Below are 12,226 nucleotides of genomic sequence, written 5' to 3'. Positions count from 1 at the left end.
AAAAATTTAAATAACTATTTATATATAATTAAAATGTTCAAAAACTTTTCAGACCTCATTTAGGAACAAGTAGTGAAACTGCCACAAAAGAACAAAAGTTAGGCAAATTTTTCACTCAGAGATAACCAAAAGTTAAATGAGTTATTGATTAATCAGCTGTGAAATGTCTCAAGAAAGGGCCCAGCATAATCCTCCATTTAAAGGGGCCAAGCTAATGAGCATTTCAGGAAGCAGGTATCAGGGACGCAGTTCACAGATATGATGACTGAATCTTTGTGATGAACAACTGGGGCATACTGCACAGCAGACACATCTGCAGAGTTCTACAGCGACAGGAGAATGATTTCTGCCTAGCCAAATATTAACATTGTCTTACATTTACAGTAAACAAATGCATTTTAGCTGGGAGATGACAAACAGAGATAATTTTCTTAGGTGTTTCTCTTCTGACTTCCTGGAAATCGTTGGATTTTGCTTTTTCAGGCATCATAAATGCTACTTCCACCATCCATACTCAAGTGTACCACAATAACTGAGTCTCATATTAAAAAGGTGTGTGGTTTGTGAGTTTTACTACCTAAGGCTGGCATTACCAGTTCTCTGTGGCTTTCTTAAATTATTTTCAATGGGAATCCAATTAATGGCATTTTTGATTACTTAGTATGATGTTCATAAAAAGGAATGACTCCCAGTTCTGTAATTTAATTAGTTCTTAAAGGATTAGTTCACCCACAGATGACAATTCTGCCACTATTTAATCACCTTTGTGTCGTTGAAAACCTGTATAACTGTACTGTCTTTCGTTCATGTTGCACAAAACGAGAAACTTTGAATAATGTTCTTGTGCAATTACAGTGAATGGGAACTAAAGCTCAATGATCCAATCACAATGATTAACAGCCCACCGGGGTGAACGTTTATCCGTGAATAACAACTCTTATTTCAGTCTGTTCCTCATACAAAGTTACAGTTGGAAGACTTGGAATAAAGTGCATGAGTCATGGACCACTTTTATGGTGAATTTTTTTTTTTTTTTTTTAGGAGCTTGACAACTCCAGTTCTCATTCACTTTCATTAAATTGCAAGACCCAGCCAGAACATTTTTGAATTCACTTTTTGTGTTCCACAAAGGAAATACTGGTTTGGAGTGACATGAGAGTGAATAAATAATGACAGAAATGTAATTTTGAAGTCCTATGTCCCTTTAAATTTTTCTCCCTTATGTGCACTTTATACAACAAATTGTAATTGTTATTTGCAACTATTACTATTTCCAACTTATATTAAAGCTGTTTATATGAGCACATTTATAAAGGTGTCAGAACAAAGGGTCGGTCTTGCTACATTACTTCTAAAGCAAATTGGAGTTAAATTCACAAGTTGCAATTAAGGACACTCATGAAATATTTTGTAGGTTTTCATAAAATATATAATATAATATATATGGTCACCTCAGATCTAGCATTTATATTTCCAAACTATATACCAAAAAATACCCCCAAAATAGCTTTCAAAGAAACACTGAATTCAGTCTTTAGGTTTTATATTTTATACATTACATGGTCTCATCATGTTACTGTAGGTCCTAACACTGATTTACCAATACTACATACCAAAAATACCCCCAAAATGAATAACTGTTTTAAAAGAAACCCCAAATACAACTTCCTCACATTATATATCATTCCTATCACATGCTACAAACATGTACGATCCGTGAACTGTCTATACTGTTTGTTTTTACTCCTTCTATTAAAAACTCAGTGTTCCCTAGAAGAGCAATCTTTGCAACCTCAATTGGTGTTCTTCATAGTTCATCACACAAGCACAATCAAGAAAAACTCCCAAAGTGACGCCATCTCCTTACTGAATCCCAGCCTATCCAAAAGGAATATGTTCTCCCATATACATGTAATGGTTGCACTAAAAGACAATATGAAAGTGCAATAGTGTTTTTTTTTTTTTTTTTTTTTTTAATGGTGAAGGTGACACTGTAACCCAAAAAAATAAAATCTCCAGGAAATCGTTTATGGTGTAACGTCATCTTATCTAGCACAAGGTGCCCTAGCAATCTGGGGTCATTTCTAACAAGAATAACTCCCCCTTAACTGGAAATGGTTGAAAGTGCATCAGTACAGCGCAATCTGTTCCTGTGACTCAGTGGTAGAGCACTGCTTTAGCAGCGCAAAAGGTCATGGGTTCAATTCCCAGTGAACACACATACTGGTAAAAGAAAATGAATAGCCTGAATGCACTGTAAGTCGCTTTGGATCAAAGCGTCTGCTAAATGTAAATGTTTTATATTAGAGTGCACATGGCAGGTAATTGACATTTGTGTGAGCTGCATATTTGTAGAGCAAATGTTTAGGGGCATAAAGTATATTTATGCACATTACATTTTGCTGCCTGAGGGGGTAAGTGAAACTAATTTAGTGGCAATAAAACTAAATTAATGGACTACAGGCATTTGAGCACATAAAGTAGTAATTCTGTTTGAAAGTTATATTAACATCGAGAGTATGTAATTGTGGAAGGGCCTCATAAAAAGTAATGATTTTACATGCCAAAAATAAGTGCGTCTCGCTGGAATTATCCAAGTTTCAATCAAAGCTTATCAGCTCCATTTGGATCAAGAAAGACATGGCTTTGGCCCAGCGTTGAAACCGTTTCAGCATATTTAATGAACTGGAAACAGGGCATTCAGATGTGGCTAATGGTGGTGATATAGGTTCTGGAGAAAACACACTGATCTGCAGCCCTCCAATATACAGTATATAGAGATATTAATGATTAATTTGTTTGTTACAAACATGCAGCTTTCGCTTCACAAAATATTAATTGATGAACTGGAGATGTGTGGATTCTTTGTGGATTATTGTGATGTTTTTATGAGCCGTTTGGAGCGGTCATTATGATGGCAACCATTCACTGCAGTTAATTTTTGCCTACCCTTTCAGATCTAATAGTGCTTCAGAAGTAATTAGTGCAACTTTCACTTTCCTGTCAGATTGGTCCCTTTCTGTACAACATGAACCAGTGTCCACGGAAGGCAATTAAACAGGACAATCCCCATTTACTTTTTTAGGAGCGTGAGGAATTATGCACAGACCTCATTTGTATCCAGTCACTTCCCTGAGACATTTTTAACTTTGCGGCTTTAAGGTTTATGTGTACTGCAATAATAAAGCTTATATATTGTGTATCACATTCTGAAGGTAATAATAATTTGAAAATATCCTAGTATGTAATTCATTTCAGGGCAGCAGTCTGCACTTTGCAGTCTTTTTTAGACGCCAGTTTTATGGATGCCATCTGGAGCTAAGAATCATTTAATTTGAGAGGGAAAAAAGGAGTTTGATGTACTTTATAATTTGCTTTAAAGCTTCATTGCACCAAGTTAGTCAAAACCTCAAATTCATAATGCATATACAGTATAGTTGCTGTACATACCACCTGCGATAATTGCAGTGATTTTACGCACAATCATCCAACAGAGACACCCCGATGCCATGCAGAGACATCCTTGAAAATACAGAAAAATTGCCTTTTTCCCTCCGTAGAGAATGTGTCAGACGAAATCAACAGGGTGGAAAAATAATTGTTTGTATTGCATGTCATCGTTTCTCCATACAGTAAACAAAATGAAAGAGAATTCTAAGGATGAGTGGCGAACGTTATTGACACAAACCATTCTCCAGCAGTCTTTTGTCCCCATCTAATTCTGATCATCGACGAAAGTGACATTATACACTGATTGGCACATTGCGCTGAAAGGAAAGTCGGCCCTATTTCCACTGAAAATGAAGGCGCGTGGCTTGTCACTGTGCTCCCCTGCAGTTAGTGCATGTTGGAGTGCTCTCATAGGAATTTTCTCATTTATGATTGCTTTTCACTCTTGGCACTTCCTGGACTCCCAATCCCCTTCTTTCGCTCTCATATATATGTAGTTTGACTGGCGGGCAGTTCCTCATTATTTGCATTCTGATACCTGCCAGCACTAATGAGAGAAGGGACCGGTGCTGCCGTGACAGAACGGGTGGATTAATGCCCGAGAAGCAGCGAGGGAAGTCGGGGAATAGTTCATTATGGCACATATACGACATTTTAACACTGTGATGCTCTTTCTAATAATATGCATAATAACAAACACCCGAGACCACTGAGACCCCACCTGAGGGACTGTTCTGTCTGTGGGGACCACATTGTCTTTTTTTAGAGCAATGTGCATTTAAAAGTGTTCGGCTTCTGGCTCTTTATTAATAGATAAAGGAGTGTGTTTGTGGCATCTTCTAGTGGAGAATAATAGATTTGGCGCTCCAGAGCCGAAAATGTTTTATATGGAATACCCGCAACTTTATTGGTGACTTTCAGCTTAGATTTCTGATTTAGGTGTATTGATTTTGCAATACAAACATACGGGTTAATTATGAAGACCTGTTTGAATTGCATTGATCATCGTTGGCCAGCACTATAATTTGGACTAACATTGGACTGCAGGGAGAAGTTATATTTTATCACTCTTGAGTCTCTTAAAAAGAAAAAAAAAAGTAGAAAGAAAAGATAAAAAGGGCGGTCAGCAAAAATCCCTCAATGCTACAAAATGACTTGTGTATTTGGGGAGAAAACATACAGCTATTCCTCTGAAGTATTTATTAAACGTCAAATTGATGGTGTCAATGGTGCCAGCCTACAGCCTCCCAATGCCACTGGTGCTGACGATGCATAGCCATCCCTCAAAAAGGGCCCCATGGTTCTGTGCGAAGACAAATTATACTTTCATTTGAAACGGATTGTTTCCTTAAATACCTGCTGTGCTAACGAGGCCTTCATGTTGTGTTTGAGTCTCACTCGTCGCTCTATTAGCATCCGGGGCCCGAGCGCAGATCTCACTGAGTGATTAAATAAACCTCGGGGCTGACAGGCCTGCGAGCCTCTACGGAGGGAGAAGCCGGACTAATGTGGGGCTCTGTTTAACAAGCCTGGTGCAGATAGGAAAGATAGGAATGAGGGATGGAGGTGGGAAGAGGGTGATGTTGTGATGGCTGCTCAACTACACGAGAAAGACTCCCAGGCTGACAGAAGTCAGGCAAGCCCCCTAATGAGCAGCTCCTGATGGATGCCTGAAAGCTGGAGGAATGCAGTAACGCACTAAAGGTTTGAATGTTTCTGTAACTGGCTCTAAAAGCAAATGGCAGAACATGTCAGCCCTCTTCACAATCACACTGCTAAGACAGCACTGCCTTCTGTCATAATCAATTACTGTAGCTGAACAGATAACAGTGGAGTTGGATTTTACCCAACAGCTGACACGCTTGTACACAGTTACACCATTTATCAGTAGGCTACTATACTAATTTGCATTGCTTAATGTTTACATACAATTTATTAATTAAAATTCAAATTAAAATTAGAAATTAAAACCAATTTGCATTTGTAAACAAACTGCAACATTACAGTAAAAAGCACACTTTAATTAAATGTAATATTTTAAATCAACTTTTTATTATTATTATTATTCATGCTCTTTTAAAATATATTTATTATAATGAGTTGATACACTAATACACATCTCTTTGGGGAGAAGAACCTCAACTAAAACCAATTTTGCTTCATTTGAGTTTCGGGAATTAAACAAGCATAAGTGATTAGAAAGTGTTGTTATGTAAAAAGTCAAGTTTTGCTGGAAAAGGGATTTCAGGCAGCAAAATAAAGAAATATTTCTACCTTCTAGTAAAAGAGTTCGTTATCATCTTTCTTTTTGAAGACGGTGGAAGGAGACAGAAAGAAAGATTGGTTCTCAACAATAGCTACACATGGCGTGATTATAGTTATCATGGTGGAAGTAAACTGACAGCTATGCTGATGTCCTGGAGGTACTGCAAATGGCTGAACACGATATGTATATCTGACAATCTCTCCTGAGGATATCAAATTGTTTGAAAAACAGCTTAATTAGCAGCTAGATCTGTTGATCGTTACAGACGAAAGCTCTCAGGGGTTCACTTCGTCACACAGGTTTCAAAGCATAATGGTCAGGAGAGAAAAAGAGTGACACTTTAAATAATTTTTCAATTAGCACACTAAACATAGCATCTAAATAAACACAATTACATCCTGCAGGTGTAAATGCCACCAGTGTTTACTCCAGCTTTCAATAACAAAACCTCATTTGTATCTGTTTCAGTGCGGGAATAAGGCTAAGGTAGGTTCAGCCTGTTCCTCATTATCTCTCAGAAACTTAAAAAAAAATGGCGAAGAAACACATCAGATGATAAAACCTGTGGCAGAGACCAGTTTCCATCAGTCAGAGCCTAACACTGCGAAACCATCGCAGTTTCTTTGTGTGCTCAAGTCAGCATTTTATCAGCCTATCAAAACTACTCTGAGCTGTCACTGCAGAAAGCACCGAGTGCCCATTCCTCTTTTTCTGTGTGACATGCACAAGAGCTTGCAGGGTATATTGTTTGTAGGCATGAGGCTATGTCAGGATACTGTAAAATAAAGACAGCTCTGTGCTCTTAAACATGCCCAAAATCCTCATTATCTGTTGCAAAATTCTGTGAAAGGGATATATATATATATATATATATATATATATACTTTGAAAGGGATATATATATATATATATATATATATATATATATATATATATATATATATATATATATATATATATATATATATAATTTATTTTTTATTTTTTTATTTTTACCCTGTCTGAATTCAGTTTCAGGGCTACACTTTCTGTTTCTAACACATTAGTTCAAGATGAGTTGGTCAGATTAATTTTCCCAAGAATATTGAGACTTCAGTTAAATTTTACAAGAATTTTACATTTTATCATTTCAGTCTTTCTACTTTAAAATTTCAGGTTTAATTCAATGTGTTACTTGCCATTTCTTTATAACAGTTTTAACTGCAATTTACTTGTAAGTGAAAATTGTTTTTTTTTAGTTTCAGCTATGTCTACAGTTTTTTTTTTAACCAATCAACCAATTCAAATCTGCCATCATTGTAACAATTTTCTGTTCATATGAAATAACAGACATTTACAAGTAGATTTACGATTCAAAATCAATTTTTCAGTTTTATTCATTTATCTGTTTATTTATTTTTCTCCATGTTGCATGTTGTTTTCTCCATGTATCTACCTTGTTTTCTTACTGACCCCCCACTTGTTTAATGGAAAATTAAAGAGTTTGGCAGAAAAAAAAAATTACAAAATATAATAAAACCCCTTAGGACTAAAACTGTGGCCGGTAGGGTTTAAAATATTGCAACCTGTCACTTTCTTTTTTTCAGAATTTCCATTCCTTGAGCTTTGAAGTCTCCTTAGAAGTGTTAAACCACAGTTAATTAGCATAATAGAAACATTAACAGAGGAAAGCACACAAATCATATCTTGCAAACAGGGACAGCCACCAGGGGAAAAAGTTGCAGGTGTAGGAGTCTGAAAAACCGGATTCCTCACCCACATTTCTGCAATATGTCATATCAAGACATTAAATATGGATGCATACTTTATAAACACATTGAAGGTTCAAAAGAGAGTCTTCTTCCATGTCTCTTTCATGTCTTCATGTACATCATCGCTGTATCGCTTATCAGACCTGACACATATACCTCGCACAATGCAGCCAATTATTTCTTCTCCCTTGGAGAAAAACATGCTGGAATGTTGATGCTAAAGCAGACAAAGACTTCCAGGCTGGCTTTGAAGAGCGCTTACTTTTTCCTGTCAGGAGGACCTAAATTAGCAGTTGTATCCCCAACTTCAGATGAGTGTTTCTAGCGGCAAGAAACATTCCTCTTCCGCTTCTTTTTGATTTGATTTTCTGTGTTCTTTGATAGTGTTTCACTAGAGACTGAAGCGCTAAATTCACTTTGGGAAAAAAATAAAACAACAAAATTGAAAAGACATCCACCACCACTCCTACTTTCTCCTTAACCCAGCACTCGAAGGGGCAAAAAGGGTAGAATGTGCACAAAAAAGAGTTCGAAGATCACTTGAAATCCAATGACAAAAGACACTGACACTAATTTGGGAAGGCAAACAGTTTTCTCATAATATTCCTCCAGGGGCCTGCAGATTGGTTTCTGAAGCAAATGGCCTCCCATTACGGAATCAGACCTTTCAACCTTTCATTCCCCACTTTTGAAACACCCACCACACCACGTGAAAACATCACTTATTGCTTGGTGGAAGAGGTTGTGTGAGAGTTTTTAATTATCTAAAAGAAGAAGCATCTTTCAAAAAGCTGTTTTCATTAGGTGATTTGCACAAGTTGAGAGTTATTAGTGACACCTCAGATGGTCTAGGCAAATCTGAAGGCACTCTTTCTCTTCTCATCTCCTTTTGCTGCCCTGCTTGCTTTTGATGAAAACAAGATCTCACGTAGGGTTGTTTTCACTCAAGCAGCTCATAACGGCAAACAGATGCTTCGAAATGTATTTTCTATTATACCACTTGCTATATAAATACACAGTGGTTTGGGACGTGACAACACCATATATATCTATTTTGTGTGGTAGGTGCAGTTTGAGTACATTTTACCTTAAAAGGCATTCAGCACACTTGTTGTACATGTGACTTTGAGCTTGAAGTACTGTATGTGTAACAGACAGAAGAGTTAGAGGGTAAAAATACATGATAATATTGCTTGTGTTTTGCCTCACACAGCGTGACTCCTGTGGTAACCGGTTTAGACAGAGAAAATGTCAAATTTATGGGCTCTTAAATAAGCACTTTGGGGAGTGTGGATTTATGCCCTGCTGAGGTGTTTAAGAGCAAGCAAGCCTTAATCATGACAATGTCCAGGATTTTATTTATTTATTTTTTTCACAAAAGAAGTCCTTGAATATTTATGATTTTGTAGAAAAACAGAGAAACTCAAATGCATATATGGGTAAATCTCATAAATCCACTCAAGATCATGTGCTGGATATATTTCCCCCAAAATAAATAGTTATATTTATACATAAACTGTACTATATATTGCATTTTCGAAGAACGTTGAACATAATTTCCTTGACAATTAATTACACTAACCATTATCATTACTGCAATGTAAAAAATTCAAAGTCTCAAATTTGTTAATAGATATATAAATAAAATAAAGTTGTTTCATTAAGGTAACATTTGTTATATTGCCTTTAAGCTGATTTAGATAATAATAAAAACATCCCATCAGAGTGGGGTGAAAATGTATTTATTTATTTTTTTTCCAAAATAATATTTCCCCCTTTGTTTTTTGAGGTCAAATGTAACCTGCATGTAAGATTATCCCATGCTTTAAGGGTTTTAATATTTCATATGTCTCATTTGTCATATAAATATTTAATTGGTAGTTAGAGAATCTAAATAGCTAACAATAATAAAAATAATAATCTATGTGTAAACACCAAAGAAGAGACTCAAAATTCTGATTTATGGAGATTTATGAGGACCTTCGTGTCAGAACAATGAGCATGAAAAATTTATTTGTACATGTACAAAGTGCTCATATTTACATTATGACTTGTGCTCATATTTACATTATGCACTTTCATGTTTCTTTGGGCATTTCAGAGGGTTCTTCTCTCTGATTAAGGAAGTACAGTGTTATACTGGCCAGACTGAAAATTATTATTATTATTATTATTGTTATTGTTATTATTATTAATATGATTATTTAAATTAATCCAAATGTAATATCCAATTTCAACATTCAAAATGATGTAAAACATCAACCAAATTATCCAAAATAAAAAGCAGTTATTTCTGATAAAGATGTGACTGAATACCCAACTCACCCTGATAGCTCACTAGCAATCATATTGCATAGACCATGCCAGCACTATCAGAGGAATATTTTCAGAGTCTAAGGAGAGTTAGCTACAGACTGTATCACACACCTACTCTCCTGTGACCCGTCACCAGCATAGCCAGAATATCAAGAGAAATAGCACAGATGATTGCGGGAGATTGCAGCGTGCCTCCTTTAATGGCTTGGAAGCAATGGCTCTAAACCATTTCTATTTTTCACTGGCAAGTACTTTCCATTGCTTTTGTCATGTGAAACCTTCACTCAGCCTAAGGGAATAAGGGTCTGCATGCATACATATTTAAGTGTGTCTATGTGTGTACTGTGTATACTGTGGTCAAAAAATATTTGGACACTTTTCAACAAACTTAAAAATGAGTCTGAATGTCATTTTTTGTCAGATCACTTTAACAATTTTCATGTTACACTAACATTTAACAAAGTGTGAAAATAAATTGTATCTACATTTTGAACAATATTTGTATCATTTTATCATTTAAAAGATGATAAAATAATACTTATTTTTTGTGAATTTTTTTTGAAAAAAAATTGTTCTTTAAAATACATGCCACTTTGTATAATATTCCCATATGTAACTTGTGATTTTTTTTATTATCTTAAGTGTCTATGTACTTTTGATGCTACTGTATACATTGCCATAAACAGAAACACAAACAACATAAGTAATTTCATAAACTACAAACAATTTAAAATACTCACATGGTTCCACTTTGACATCCAGGATGGTAAACAAGGGACAAAATAAATACAAATGAACCATTTATTTCCCAATGCAATTAATTCAGTATTCAGCAGTTTTCATCCTAACCCTAATTTATTAAATGATCCCTATAGGCTCAGTATATCTGTTAGAAGTTTTGCAATAATGTCTAACCAGATAAATGTTTGTGGAAATTCCCAAATGTACATTTACTAAATCCTATTTCAGCAAAGAATGCCCCGAGAGAGCTAAACAATGCGCATGTAAAAACAAGATGATTTTGAAACCGTATCTTTGAGGTGAAGGAATGCAGCAGGCTAATTGCTACACATTCCCAAGTTAGGCCTTCACTGTAGCATAAATATGGTATAGCGCTCCAGAAGAAAGGTACAAAAGGTTATTTTGCTGAGGGGTATAAACTAATCAAACTAATTGCTTTCCTTAAGATTCTCTGAAAACATTCAATGTGAGGTATTTGCAAAGTGAAGCTTGCTTAATGGCATAATTCACCCGAAAATTAAAATTCTATAATTTACTCACCCTTATGTCATTCCAAACCTGTCAACATCTTAAATACATCCCCATTTTTGTTTGTTTTTTCCCCTTAATACAATGAACATCACTGGAGTGGACTCCACTGTTGTTTTGGACCCCACTGACTTTCATTGTATGCCAAAAACAGTTGATAAAAATATTTGTGTGTGTGTGTTTCTCAGAACAAATTCATACAGGTTTAGAACAACATCAGGCTGAATAAATGTCAGAATGTTAATTTTTTGTGTGAACTTTCACTTTAATTTGTCTGTCCTTTGGGGCAATTCTCCACATACTCTTTCAAAGGACAAGTCAGAGAAGATATAATGTAATAAATAACAATCATCTCATTGTCTCATTCACATAGCAACCATATTTTGTTTCTGATTAATGCAGCTTACAATCCATTACAGACAGATCAATAGAATGAATCATGTGACCAAAATAATAGATTTTCTCTCCTCAGAACCGTTCTGTCAGCTTGAGGATGTTGAATTTTTATACCTAGTATAGACAGCCAATCTGTCAATTATCCACCTGGGACGAACACCAGTCTTTGAGAGAGTTCTATTGTTTCAAAGATGGATGAGACGTCTGGATGAGGTGCATATGAGCTTGTAAGCAGAGAGAGGGTATTGAATATTTTTCTTTTGCACAAGGTGAATGTTCTTCCTACAGTAGCTTGATTTATGTACACAAACCGTGTATGTGTTTACATTTCTAAGATACTTCCTTCTGGTCGATGAATCTATAGCTGAATGGGGTGATGAACTCTGATAAATAAACACGCTGATGAATATAGGCAGCAGAAATGAAAAGATAAACAATTCAGTCAATCCTGCAAAAAGATGCCGCTATCATTTTCAATGTTCTCTTTTCCTTCATGTGAGGTAATTGGTACAGTGTTATATGAGATTAGGACCACAGGGAGGAGTTGACAGTCAAATAAAATATCTGACAGCTTGTCTCATTTCATTTTTCTTTTTGTTCCCATTTGGTGTAATGAGAATTCCAAAATTCAGGTTAAATTGAAAGAATCAATTTCTTGCCACTGGTGGTGGATGCTGCTACATGGCTACATTTATTTCACTACCAACACTGCTAGTTTAAAAAGGCACTGCTAGTATAAAGACAAATCCGTCACTGACAATCAGTTAAGAAGAGAAAC

This window comes from Cyprinus carpio, chromosome A6 (genome assembly GCF_018340385.1).
Source record: "Cyprinus carpio isolate SPL01 chromosome A6, ASM1834038v1, whole genome shotgun sequence".
Lineage (NCBI taxonomy): Eukaryota > Metazoa > Chordata > Actinopteri > Cypriniformes > Cyprinidae > Cyprinus > Cyprinus carpio.
Note: the sequence above shows the minus strand (reverse complement) of the source record.